The sequence below is a fragment of the Hyaena hyaena genome, unplaced genomic scaffold (genome assembly GCF_003009895.1).
Source record: "Hyaena hyaena isolate Hyena2069 unplaced genomic scaffold, ASM300989v1 scaffold_297, whole genome shotgun sequence".
Classification (NCBI taxonomy): Eukaryota; Metazoa; Chordata; class Mammalia; order Carnivora; family Hyaenidae; genus Hyaena; species Hyaena hyaena.
In genome coordinates, this window is record NW_024080929.1 from 1931993 (window position 1) to 1945183 (window position 13191).

General features: G+C 42.3%; 1 protein-coding gene across 9 annotated transcripts in view; it reads right to left on the bottom strand.

The window, feature by feature from the left end:
• The window catches only part of PAK3 (p21 (RAC1) activated kinase 3), a 139781-nt gene that overhangs the window by 115535 nt on the left and 11055 nt on the right, over positions 1 to 13191 (bottom strand). The window contains exon 1 of one of the 9 annotated variants that reach the window (XM_039247417.1): positions 3697 to 3774. The exons of 5 other annotated variants lie outside the window; for them this stretch is intronic. The gene's annotated coding sequence lies outside the window, so the exon portion shown is untranslated. 3 more of the 9 variants (XM_039247418.1, XM_039247410.1, XM_039247415.1) reach the window with 3 other exon arrangements.

Consider the following 13191-nt stretch of genomic DNA (forward strand, 5'->3'; position numbering starts at 1 on the left):
TATTATGTTATGTTTGTAAACAATGCCAATTTACTAAACCAGGTCCCTCCCCTGAGACAGCTTTCTACAAAGGATACTATTAATGGATTGCTGGTTCAATCTCCCTATGATGTCATTATTTCCAAGATCTTGAAAGAGACTATTTTGTTCAGGGTGGCTGTAGGCTCTATTTCAAGAATGGTACAAAAGCACCATTATTCTCCAGGAACCCATCAAAACAGTTTATCTTTAAAGTTTAACTGTTGTCGTTCACTTCTGCAACACAACAGAAACATGCAAGTGAGTGGCATGTCGAATCTAGCCACAGGCTATTCATTTCACTTTTAGAGCTTGGCCCTTAGCATTGTGGAGAAATAGCAAACTTCAGTGGACAACCAGCAACAGTTTATATCTGCTCACAAACTGATATCATACTTGGCTATTAGGTTTTTCAGCGAGAATTCAAGTGGCTCCTGCAGATGGTGTATATTTTTGATCCAGCCCTTAGGATTTAATGTGGCTTACCAACACTCTGTAATTATAATTGAAATTCATCAGCAATAAGAAATGAGCCTCTTGTTTCATAATAACCAAGGAGCCTGAACACCCCTTTTCTAGAGTACTAGGAATGATGACTTCTCTTTCTCTTCCTCCTTATCTTTTTTCTCTCTCCACTCCACAAACTCCACTCTACCCCACCCCCAAGTGTGAGAGCAGGCCTGCACAGGCAGGCATGTGCTCACAGGCACATACACAAATACACGCACGTGCATGCGCACGCGCGCGCGCACACACACACACACACACACCCTGCACAGCCTTTCAGTGACTTGCATTTTAACACACAAATTTGGTGGAAAGCATTTTAGAGGAAAACTTTAATCAAGATCTATGGCAACTTTAGATGAAATGATTAGGCATTATGAATAACTGTCTTTCATTTCTCATTCCTCAAAAATGAATGCTCTTCATTTGCAAAGGGCTACACTAGACACTCAGAGAATGATCAGTAGATTAAAACAGAAAACCACCAACTTACAGGTTCTGGGAGTCAACAGGAAAGACAGATGATCAATTATACTCTAGCTAATGTAGTCAAGAGTCATACTATTGCATAGGTGTTGAATTAGATACAACCAAAACTGCTCTTTTGTCACAAGGGCTCTACCCAGGTGTGTGAAGGGTGAGAATCCAGGAGCACTGACCCTACAATTTTGAAGGCCATTTATTAAGTCACAAGCAACTGAAATAAGTGTTTTCATCAGATCTGGTGCCATCAGAGACAACCCCTGTGTCTGTATCATTCTGTCTGCTTTCAAAATCTAAATAACCATTTATTTGCATATTTTCCCAATGAGAAACACTCTAATACTGGCCTCCTTTCAAAAACAAAAGCCCAGGCCAGCAGATGCACAGCCATGATCTAAAAATCCCATAGATAAACCTCCCAAACACCAGCCACACAGGGTTATGACTAGAGATTGGTGAGCATACCAATATTGCTTAATACACTCTTCATATCAAACTAGAGGATCTAACACAGAAATGAGACATAGCCTAGGGGAAATTTCCAGGGGGAACTTCCTAACGTTTCTGAAGAATAGGGTTGCAAGACATCTCGAGCTGATCAGATCTCAGCCAGACTGACAAGAGCACATATGAAAGGAGATGGATTTTAGGATCACAAAAATATAGTAAACAAGTCAAAGAACTCTGTGTTAACACATGTAACAAAACACAAGAATGTTTCAAAATTCTAGAATTTGGGGATTCCTTTACAAATTTTTTATTACCTTTATTCATTTTTGAGAGACTGAGAGAGACAGAGTGTGAGCAGGGGAGGGTCCAGAGAGAGAGAGGAGACACAGAATCCAAAACAGGTTCCAGGCTCCGAGCCGTCAGCATAGAGCCCAATGCGGGACTCGAACCTGTGAACTGTGAGATCATGACCTGAGCCAAAATTAGACACTTGACCAACTGAGCCACCCAGATGCTCCTAGAATTTGGGAATTCTTGATCGACAAGAACTAGCTCTATAGGGCAAGAAATACTGAGTTTTTTAATGACCGCTTCCAGACTTGAAGGTAGTACATAAATATATATTTAATGTCAGCCAATGTCTCCTTAGACCATGATATCGATGCTAAGCTGTTCTCTGTATTCGAGGAGCAGGTTGCTGCTTTTACCTGCCAGAAGAATGATGTATACTCTGAATTATACTTTGGTGGTGGGGAAAAGGTTCTGCAGGAGTTACCTGCTGGCTATTTCCTTGGCTCCCTTGTGAACAAAAGCACACATTTTCAAGATGGCTAGCTGAGCCTCCAGGTATGGACTGTGACTGGAAAACAACTTATGCTTTGCTAACTAGCCTACATAGATACTAAACCCACTCATCTTGGCCACATTATTAGCAACTGAACCAACCATCTTATGACTGATAATGTAGGATGTGGTGGACTGTTTTTAATTGCCAAAAACAAAAACAACAACAACAACAAAAAACCCAAACCAACCTATACACAAGAAAAATCACCTAGTCTTTCACAAAATGGCAATGCATTATATAATTTGAGAGACATACTATACATTGTTTTGCATTTCTACAGCCACCTGCATCTGAAGATTTCTAGCGACTTTCCAGAGATTAATTCCCATGATATGCTAAGATGCCAAAAGAGAAGGGAAAGGACATTCATCTCAGTTTACAGGGAGAATGAGCCAGATTGGAGTCTCCCAGCAGCTCCAAACCCATATTCCTTGCATTCCTAAACTAGGCGGAGGAGGGATAGCCCAACCACTAAATACAGGCAGCCGGATGGGCCTAACTTAGCATATCCATCATCTTGTCTTAAATTGCACATAGTGATTATACGTGTCATTCCCCCTGCTAGATCATAAGCTCCTGGAGGGTAAGGACCCCTCAGTCATAACCCTATGCTTTCACACTGCCTACCTAGTACAGGGCTATGTTCCCAGCCAGAGCTAAATACACACGTCATGTAATAAACAGAACTCTATACATTCTACGCATTTATAGCAGCTCTGAGTAATTTTTTCATAATGTTGCAAAAGCCTGTATACCTACTCAAAGCAGGTCTGAGCCATGAAGCCATGTTTGGAAAATCCAGTATCAGTCTAACTGCCAAGCAATTGGGCACTGTGTAGAAGTCAGCTGCCATCTGATTATCAACACCTCGTTTTTTCACTTTACAAATCGGTCATGCCCAAAGAGCTTCCACTCCTATTTGAGCTGAACATTAGCATGTGAAGAAGGGAGTACTATCCCCATTGTCAACATGAGGAATATACAGAGAGTAGAGGTCAACTTACCCAAGGTCACAAATTAAAAGAATGCAGATGAGAATCTCAAACTCTTCTCACTTCCCCTTCTGTCACACCGATACAACATGTATCCAAGTAAACCACCCCCCACATGCATGCTCTTCATATGTACACTTTTGCCTTCCCCAAATATTCATATGGCAAGTTCTAGCTTTTTCATGTGAACCCACTTGAGGCTAGTACTTACTGCTTTCACCTGCTTTTCTCATCCAAAGACCCAAGGCTAGGTGATTTCCTGACAGAACTCCAACAAGTTTCATTGGCCAGCGGTACCAATTCTTAGACGGCTTTGTTTTAGAGCTCGTCTGTTCTGGGGCACTCACCAAGGGAAATCTGCTATCAGAGACAGGGGTGTGCTGTTTCAGAGAGCCTCACCTGGGAGATACCATTACAGTGTGTAATGGAGGGAAGCCGTTTCTCAGATCATTTGATCAGGAGGAACTGAGCTACTTGTTAGGCCGATTTGCAGAAGCAGCCGGACACACAAGGGAGGCACTGGCTCTTTTTACAGCCGCCTAGTTTCAATCCTAGATCCTGCAGGAGATAGCTCGCTACTGCCATACATACAGGCACGGTCACACAGGATACATTCGTGTTCTCTTTCATACACACAAGCAAATGAGGTCAGTTCTGCTGTGGTCCTGTTCTCTGCTAATATTTTTAATGAGCGACTTCCATTGTTTTCAGCAGGAACTTGACATTAATTAAATCCAATAAAGCCAGCATATTATAGTTGCAAATTTCAAAGACAGGTTGCAAACAAGGAAGTCAATATGTAGACCCTAGCATCCAGACATCATATACTGCATATACTATTTGGAACAAATAGTCCTTTTTTAGTGGCTTCTTAAGTTTCTAAATGTATGCAGCACCATACATTAATATTCATTCTGTATGCTGCAGGAGTTAATGCCAAGAAAATGCTAGTGATCATCTGATGTGTATTTATATTTGCAAACTGATTCATTATTACAGGTTTCAGCTTTTCATTTCCAACACTGATGCTGCTAGGAAGAGAGAATAAGACATGTAAAGAACAGAGGCAGAAAATGTATTAAGCATAAAAAAAAAAAAACAACCCCAAAGTGAATACCTTAAAAGATGCCTCAAAGAAACATGTGGGAAATGGAAAAGGAGGCAAAACCTAGTAATAAAACATTTCCTAATTCTCAAAACAACATAGTATCCTTGGAAGCATTTGGATGGAAAAAATTAGATGCAAACGGACAGCCCCAGAGAGCAGGATATGGTAAACCAATGTCTTGAGTCCCTGGGTTGTAACTGCTCTCTGTTACTATGCATGGGCGATAATTATACCCTTCCCTAATCCACTCCAGTGAAAAAAAAGCCACAAATTTCCTCAAATTCAGGCCTAAAAATTCAATTCCCAAATATGCTAAGGCTTTCTGTGTACCAAACAGATGCCTGGGTGTTGTTTTCCAACCTGGGCACCATTGCTCATCATTGTAGGTCTTTGCACTGTTCTCAACTTCTCTGTCCCCCAAACTGGGTTTCTGCAAGAAAGTAACTTTTTCATATTTGAAGAGGAGAGACACTCAGGTTCAGTTGAGACCTTGGTATCATTTCTAAAGCAGGAATTTAGATCCAGTTGGCAAAGCTCATATTTCGCCAAAATGAACGAATGAATGAGCAAATGGCATCCTGTCAGAACTGGAGGTCAAAGAACTTGACCTGGCATAAAATGCAGCCACTCTTTTTCAAGCTTTGGCCCCTTGACCTCAGTTTACCTGTCCACATTTAAAGAGAGCAGAACATGTATCTCAGCATCTTACTTGGGGGTCATGGTTAAAGAAATACTACCTATTAAAAAAAAAAAGGGCTTCCCTCCACTACTGGAGGAAGAATTGGATGCCACAAGGCCTACTTTCCATCTACCCCACTGCACAAATGGTAGGAGATTAACATTCAGTTGGCCATAGCCATGTTTGTAGGAATTCTCCATCTCCTACCCCCACCAAAGACAATGTTTTGGTCTTCACAAAACTGGCCATGGGTCTGGGGAAAAGATAATCCACTCAAAGAAATTCCTCTAGAGACTGAAAGCCTGTTTTGAAGGACCACCTCACCACTAAAAACGCTGGTTTTCCCCACTTAAGCAGGCTCTTCATGTGCAAGTTGTTGGATCTACCAAGCAGTCTGTCCCCCTTGGTGCCCATGACTCTACTACCTGGTTGTGGCCGCCACTGTCCACTTATAGAAGATATGGCTCACCACTGGTTCCTTCCAAAACAGATGCCTACTCCAGCACATGGCCGGCTCTGTTTCCTCGGCAATAACACACAGAGAAGAGGACTGTCTTGTGTGGAAGATTTTCTGTAACCCTGGGAAGCCCCTGGGTTGAGACCATGGGGCCCAATGCTCACCTTAAAGGAAGGTATGGTAGCCCAGTAGGAAAACTGCAGATAAAGCAGAAGCAGGGCTTGGCAGCAGGAGTCAGCAGACCTGAGGGGGAATCAGGCAGTAGCTCCTAGATTATGCCTATGAAGCCTGGACTGTGGCCTAGCATACGTCCCAACAAAAACTTGGGTGGGAAAAAGGAGAGGAAGGCTGGTGTTCATAATAAATTATATAATTCCACATTATAACTCTGCATCAAACAATGTTCATCTCAGAGTGCTCTTTCTCCTTTAAGACTGAGCCTAATACACTTGCCTGCACTCACAGTCATGTCTACCAACCACCAGCTGGTTTTGGCCTTCAGTGGATTGCCTCGGCATGCCCTACACTCTTCTGCCCAGCTTAATGATGAGGGTCTACAGGTTATACAGCTGCATAAAGAGAGGACAAGAAAAGATTTTATGCCAGCCTAACATTGCTTTTTATAGGAAAAGAAATGAATTACATGTGGTCTTCTGGCTGGTTTCTGGTCAACTTTCGTTTCAAAGAATCCTGAGACCAAAACAGAAACCTACAACCCTTTGAGGGGTCAGATTAGATAGTAACTCTAAGAATATGCCTCAGGGCGCCTGGGTGGCTCAGTCATTTAAACCTCCGACTTCAGCTCACGTCATGATCTCACGGATCATGAGTTTGAGCCCCATGTCAGACTGTGCTGACAGCTGGGGGCTTGGCCTTCTTCAGATTCTATCTCCCTCTCTCTCTGCCCCTGCTCTGTTCATGCTGTGTGTCTTTCTCTCTAAAAAATAACATTAAAAAAATTAAAAAGAGTATGCCTCTTAAGTAACACATCTGTGCATACACCCATGTACTCAAACAACAAATGCTGATTTAACCTTACATGCAAGGCACCGTGGTAGGCATTGGAAGTTAAGAGATAGATATATGCCTAGCCCCAAGTGAGATTATAGGCTTGAGTAGGAAGTTTCCTCTCTGTATGCATATTACCTATATATAAAATGTATATAAAATATACATTAAGTATAAAGGCAAAATACAAGTAAAAAACAACTATTTTGCATGTATATTGCAAAATGTAGAGTGCTAAAAAAAAAAAAAGGAGAGACCACGACAGTTCATAAGAAGGCAAGCCTATTTAACTGACAACTGTCTTACTAGATGAGAAATCAGTGCCAATAATCATACTTCCATACCTAAGGGAAGTGTTTGATATTGTTCCAAAGAACAGCATTGCCTTGCCTTTCATCTCCATGCCACCAACATTCAAATGTACCAGGTGCTGTGTCAGGTACAGGGGGCATAGGGAGAGAGATGAAGACCAGTCCCTGTCTTCAAAGAGCTCCGAGTCTAGGGAGGAGGACAGACACGCATAATAGGAAACACAATGCAATGAGACTCTAGGCATAGGAGGCTTTGGAGGGATGGAGAAGGAAGGCTAACATGTCCCCAAAGGGGTCAGAGGATACAACCCTTGAGCAGGGTATTGAAGGATGAGGAGGAGTTCATCAGGATGTGAAAAGTGAAAAGCATTAAGTTGGTGTAGGGCATTATTCAACAGTATATTCCAACCAACAAATAATCCAAGCATGCTAGAGTAGCTTTCTTAGTTTTAGGCCCCTGTTTCTGCTGAACTAAGTGACTCTGGTGTTGTGTAAGAGAGAGAAGAGATCTCAAACCTGTGGAAGAAAGTAACATGTATGAGACTTTAAAGAATCCAGGCCACTGGCTCCTAATGAACTCCAGAAGAAGAGATCAGTATGTTCTGATACAAAGCAAATTCTAGAACTGTAACCATACATGAACAGAGCTGACCTCTTTGGGGGAATGTATTAGGAAGATACTTGGAAAAAGAAAATACTTCCTTTCATAGTTCATTTAAGAACTAAGTTGGACCCTGTTACACAGCTTTAATTTCAGGAGTTGACATTTAGTTTGGTCTTTTATAAACCTAAAAGAATTATCTCCAACAAAAAGAAGAGCTTGTTCCAGTTCTACTTCTGGATCATTCTGTGACCTTGAGGAAATCGCTGAATCTTCATAATTCATTCTTCCAGCATTTACAAAGTGTCTATCTAGTCTGTACCCAATTAGGCAGAGGATGCTTTGGAAGTACAGTGGAGGAAGGGTAACTCATACTGCCCAGAGAGGTCAGAGGATATAGCACTCGTGCAGGGTACTGCAGGTTGAGTAGGAGTTCACCACGCTCTAGTGCAAGACATGAACAAGGTACGGTCCTTGCCCTTGAAGAGACTTAAAGTGTAATAGGTGTTGGCCATGACAGCTCAGTGCAAGGATGACAAGTTCCTACTGAAGGACAGAGAAAGGGACTCTTAAAAGCATGAAGGGGACTTTGTGGAGGAAGTACACTTGAGCTGAATGAGGCAGAACAGACCATGGGGAGGACATGTCTCAGGCACAAGGAACATGATGTACTAGGGCCCAAGGAGATTAGAAACAAGGTAGGGTACCAGAGGAACTACGGGTCACTTGGCCTAACCATAGTAAACAAGAGAGATGGGAAAAAATAAGATTAGTAGAGACCAAATGAAGAAGGGTTTTGTATGCCTTTTTCTGGAGTTTGGGCTCTTCCTGTTAAGACAGAGAGGTTTCAAGTGGCAGGGAAGGGGGGAATGGTTAGCTGTGAATTTCTGAATTATTACTTGGGTGACAGGGTAGCAAGATGTCTAAGGTTGAAGACTTGGGAAATTTTTCCCCATGGGGTGGGATATTCCAGGTAGCAATATGGAAATAATCTGCAAGAGATAACACTGATAAGGTGAGCCAGGGGAGAAGGAAGCACAGGTAACACAGGACTAGAAAGGCAGAAACGTTTCAAGAGGGGCCTCTGTTTTGGACATTGGCCAAAGATGGCAGGGATGTTAGGCCTGGTGGGATTAATTGGTTTCAGAACCCTGAATGAACATACATTTCTATCACAAAAGGCCCCAAAGAATGTGGGAGATCAAATTCTTTTTTTCAGTCTTTAGGGCTTTTTCCAGCTTTATGGAGGTATAATTGACAAAAACTGTCAAGGTATACTCTATGATGGTGTGATATATGTATACACTGTGAAATGGTTATCAATTGTTAACTGAAACACCCACCACCTTACAGAGTTAACTTTTTTTTTTTTTGGTGTGGTAAGAACATGCAATATCTACTCTGTTAGCAGATTTCACAATATAGTATCATTAACTATAGTCACCATGCTGTGTATTAGGTCCCTGGTTTAACCTTTAGCTTTTGTTTCAGATTCCAAATAGAATCGTGTGTCAGTTTCTGTTTTGTTTGGTTCTTGTTCGCTTGTTTTTTGGGGCCTTTTAAAATAAGAATTGGAGTGCCTGGGTGGCTCAGTTGGTTAAGCTGACTCTTAGTTTGGGCTCAGGGCATGATCCTGTGGTTTGTGAGATCAAGCCCCACATCAGGCTCTGTACTGATGGGTGGAGCCTGCTTAGGATTCTCTCTCTCTCTATTTCTGCCCCTCCCCTACTCACACTCTTTCTCTCTCTCTGAAAATAAATAAGTAAATTAAATAAATAAAAGTAAACAACTTGGGGCACCTGGGTGGCTTAGTCAGTTAGGTGTCCAACTTCAGCTCAGGGCATGATCTCATGGTTCATGGGTTAGAGCCCCATGTCAGGCTCTGTGCTGACAGCTCAGAACCTGGAGCCTGCTTCGGATTCTGTGTGTGTGTGTGTGTGTGTGTTGTGTGTCTGCCCCTCCCCTGCATGTACTCTGTCTCTCCCTCTCAAAAATAAAAAAAGTTAAAAAAATTTTAAAAAAGAGTAACAACTAGCTTATTTTTTTGAAATAGTTTATTGTCAAGTTGGTTTCCATATAGCACCCAGTGCTCATCCCTACAAGTGCCCTCCTCCACGCCCATCACCTTATAATGGTGGAAAAAATACTAGCCAAGCTGGTAGACTGATAACAAATATGATTATGCTGGGAGCCCCTCATATTAGCAGCCATGAAAGCACCAGTGATAATCATATTCCCACAAGAATAATAAGGACAGATTGTTCTAATGGTTTTGGCCAATATGACAGTATTTATGAGTTTCAGAGAAAATCCATTTCAACTTTTACATAGACTCTACAAACAAACATAAAAATTCTACAAAAACCAGTAAGTATCTGCAGATGGACCTCGAACATGTAACTTTTACAAAAGTCAACATACAAAGAAAGGAGAACACAGTGACACATTGTATGTCTCAGCAAAAATTAAACTAGGAATATCTAGTGGGAAGCAACACAAATATCTACGCGTTTTGACTCCAAGAGCTATAAATCACGTAGCAAGTAATAAAAAGCTGTAGGGAACATCTATTCACAGGTGGCAGAAAAAAAATCTCTCTAGCTATCTGGCCCTCTCAATAGAGACGCCAAGGTGAAAGACGATAAATACAAACATAACAGCTGTTCTACCATGTTCATCTGGTCCCATGAAATGGTTTGGCAGAGAGCTGGACATGTGGGCTGTGGATATTAATTTGAAGACCATCAGCATGGGAGCAGGTACAACTACCCAGGAAGAGTAAAGAATAAGAGAGAAAAGGCTTCTGGGGAACACCTACATTTAGGGGCTAGAAGGGGAAAATGAACCAGAGATCCCTGAGGAATTTGGTTAAAGAAGTGCAGAAACTGGCTAAAGACATCATAGAAACCAAGATAAGAGTACTTCACTTTGAGTATTGCTATGAGGTAAATAAATAAATAAATAAATAGCTACACAAAGGTCAAAAGTGCCCCACTTTGGGTCCTTTTATCCTCTCCCTAGCATTTACAAGGTTGACGTCACGTAAATTTTTGTGTCAAGAGAAACGCCTAAGTGGCACCAGAGGTCTGTTGATGTGCTTCAGAAGGTTTTAAGAAATCCCAGACTCTGGGGGCACCTGGGTGGCTCAGTCAGTTAAGTGTCTGACTCTTGGTTTCAACTCAGATCATGATCTCAATCTCCTGAGTTCGAGCCCCATGTTGGGCTTTGGACTGACAGTGTGGAGCCTGCTTAGTATTCTGTTTCGCCCTCTCTCTGTCCTTCCCCTGCTTGCATTCTCTGTCTCAATTTCTCAGTAATAATAAACATTAAAAAAAAAAAAGAAAAAGAAATCCCAGACTCTGGACATCTGGTGTTACTTGAGCAGAATGAACAAAACCACATGGTGCGCCTGTAGAAACGGTTTCCTTTTGGTGTTGAATAGTGTTACTGTGGCCACATATCACTCAGGTTTGTTGTACAAGGTACTCTTACGAGGCCATATTTGTTGCATTCTTGCAACTGTGTTGGACGTTGCACAAGATGCAAAGGATAAAAGTGGTAAGAGGTATAAACTGTAACTAGCATTCACATTTTTTCCTCATAAGAAGGATTACACTCAATTCGAACAGCTCTTATTTGCTAACTGTAGCCCCCCCTCCCCCAAGAGGCTTTGCCAAGCAAAGCAAAGCAAAAGCATTGATGCAAATGATCAGTGTAGACTGGTACCATTTCAGCCTAGTACTGTTGCTAATGAGCTTCATGAACTTGGATATATCCCTTGGCCCTCTGAACCTATTTCCTCATGTACAAAATGGGACTACCTCACTGAGAGGTTGTGAGAGTCAAATAATTCACATGTGGGAAATAAGTGGAAGCAACTCAAGATATTCTACTGATGGAAGATGTTTACGATTACTACCACAGGCCTCACGAGCCATAAACAAAATCACCAGCAATCACTGAGATCTTATGCCCCAGGCACTCTGCTAAAAGTTACTCTTGTACAAGTTCACGTAGCTTGCATAACCACATTAGGTATTCGTATTTTCATTTTGCAGATGAAACTGACCTCCAGTCACCTGCTAAGGTCATAGAGTGGAATAGTAAGCCTACAATACCCTGTCTGTGGGACTCCAAAGCCCATGCTCTGATTTATGCTTCTTCAATCACACAACAGTTTCATGTGGTATGATGTGTTCTCAGTTACTCACAGCTTTTGAGTGGACATGAATGTTCCTTGGGCTTCACAGTGGACTGTGTCTTCACTGTGGGGTTTGGGACCAAAGCCTGGAAATGGGCAGACCTTCTACCCACGAAGCAGACATTTCAGCATTAGAATCAAGGGCAGAGTAGTGTCTGTAGTTAGAGAGGAGACTTCTGGCTCAACTGAGATCAGGAGTCTCTCCTAGTCCCCTCTCTCAAGTTTCTATACCAACAAATGAAGCAGACATCACTAAGGACTTCGTGATTTCAAAAGGGAAGTTGTAGGGCTAGAGGGGACACTGACATGAACCAGAGACATTGCTGTGGTGGCCAGATACGCGTGTCCCAAAGTGATATGGAATGGATATCAATGCATATCAATGCAAAGGGGTGGGTCTATTCACTCAGCACTTCTCACTGCATTCAAGTGACTTCAGGCAAGTGCATTTTTTTCCTTCCTAAAATTCACCCAGTCCTGTAAAATTATATAAATTGCTTCTGGGGACTCTCAGCATTATCGACAGGAATGATCAAATGTAAATTTGCCAGGCTATTTCTCTAAAGACATCTCTTGGAGGAGGTAGTAGCTAAATTTTAACTAAGTACAAAATTTCTATTAAGGTCTACACTTTACTTCCTCTACCTTAGGCATAGTGACAAAGGGCTCTGTCACACGCAATCATCTGGAAAGACAGCACATCTGTGCTGAGCAAGAGCTCTATGAAGAGGTTTGCTAAATCCTGACTGCTGTTTCCAACCATTCATGGGCCCTCAAGGCCCTGGGGGCTTGAATACCACTGGGTTACATGACAAAGATTCCTCCAATCCCATGCTTCAAGACTGACCTGGTGCTACCCTTGCCTGGTGACTTCATCTTTCCCACTGGAATGAAAGTACCTCAAGGGCAGAATATGTTTCTTTCTTCCATCTGAATCTCCTTCTGGGTCTAGTAGTATATAGGGCCCATAGAAAATGCTCAGTCTAAGCTGGTAATGGCATGGGAATTCTGGGACTGAGGAAGAGAGGCACTGGATCTTTCCTGACATGTTGGTGTCCACCTACTTCTTTCAGTTTCTTAATGAAGTTTCCCAAGTAGCTGCTCTGGGCTTAGCATCATGCCAGGCATTGGGAGTCCGAAATAAGTAAGATGATGTGGTCTCTGCTTTCAAAGAAGTCTCAATCTAATCTCAGGTGTACAGGCTAGTACATGGTATTTCAGAACACAGGCTTTTTCCCCATGGTGCCAGAATCCATATCGAATGGCAGCTTGGACATACTTTGCTCCAGAGAGATGCCAGCAGGGGAAGCCTTGGACTCAAGAGGTTCTTACAAGGTGCCTCATGCTTCTAAATCTCTGTTTGGAAACTGGGGGTGGCAGAGGACTCTGGCACCAGGCTCCTGATTTACTGGTTCACTCCTGGGATTTGCATTTCTTTTTACCCTCTTGCAGGGAAATCTACAGTCTGTCTGGAGTGCAAGGAAGTTTCTTCAGCTTGCCTTTATCCACGCCTACTGAGAAATTTCCTA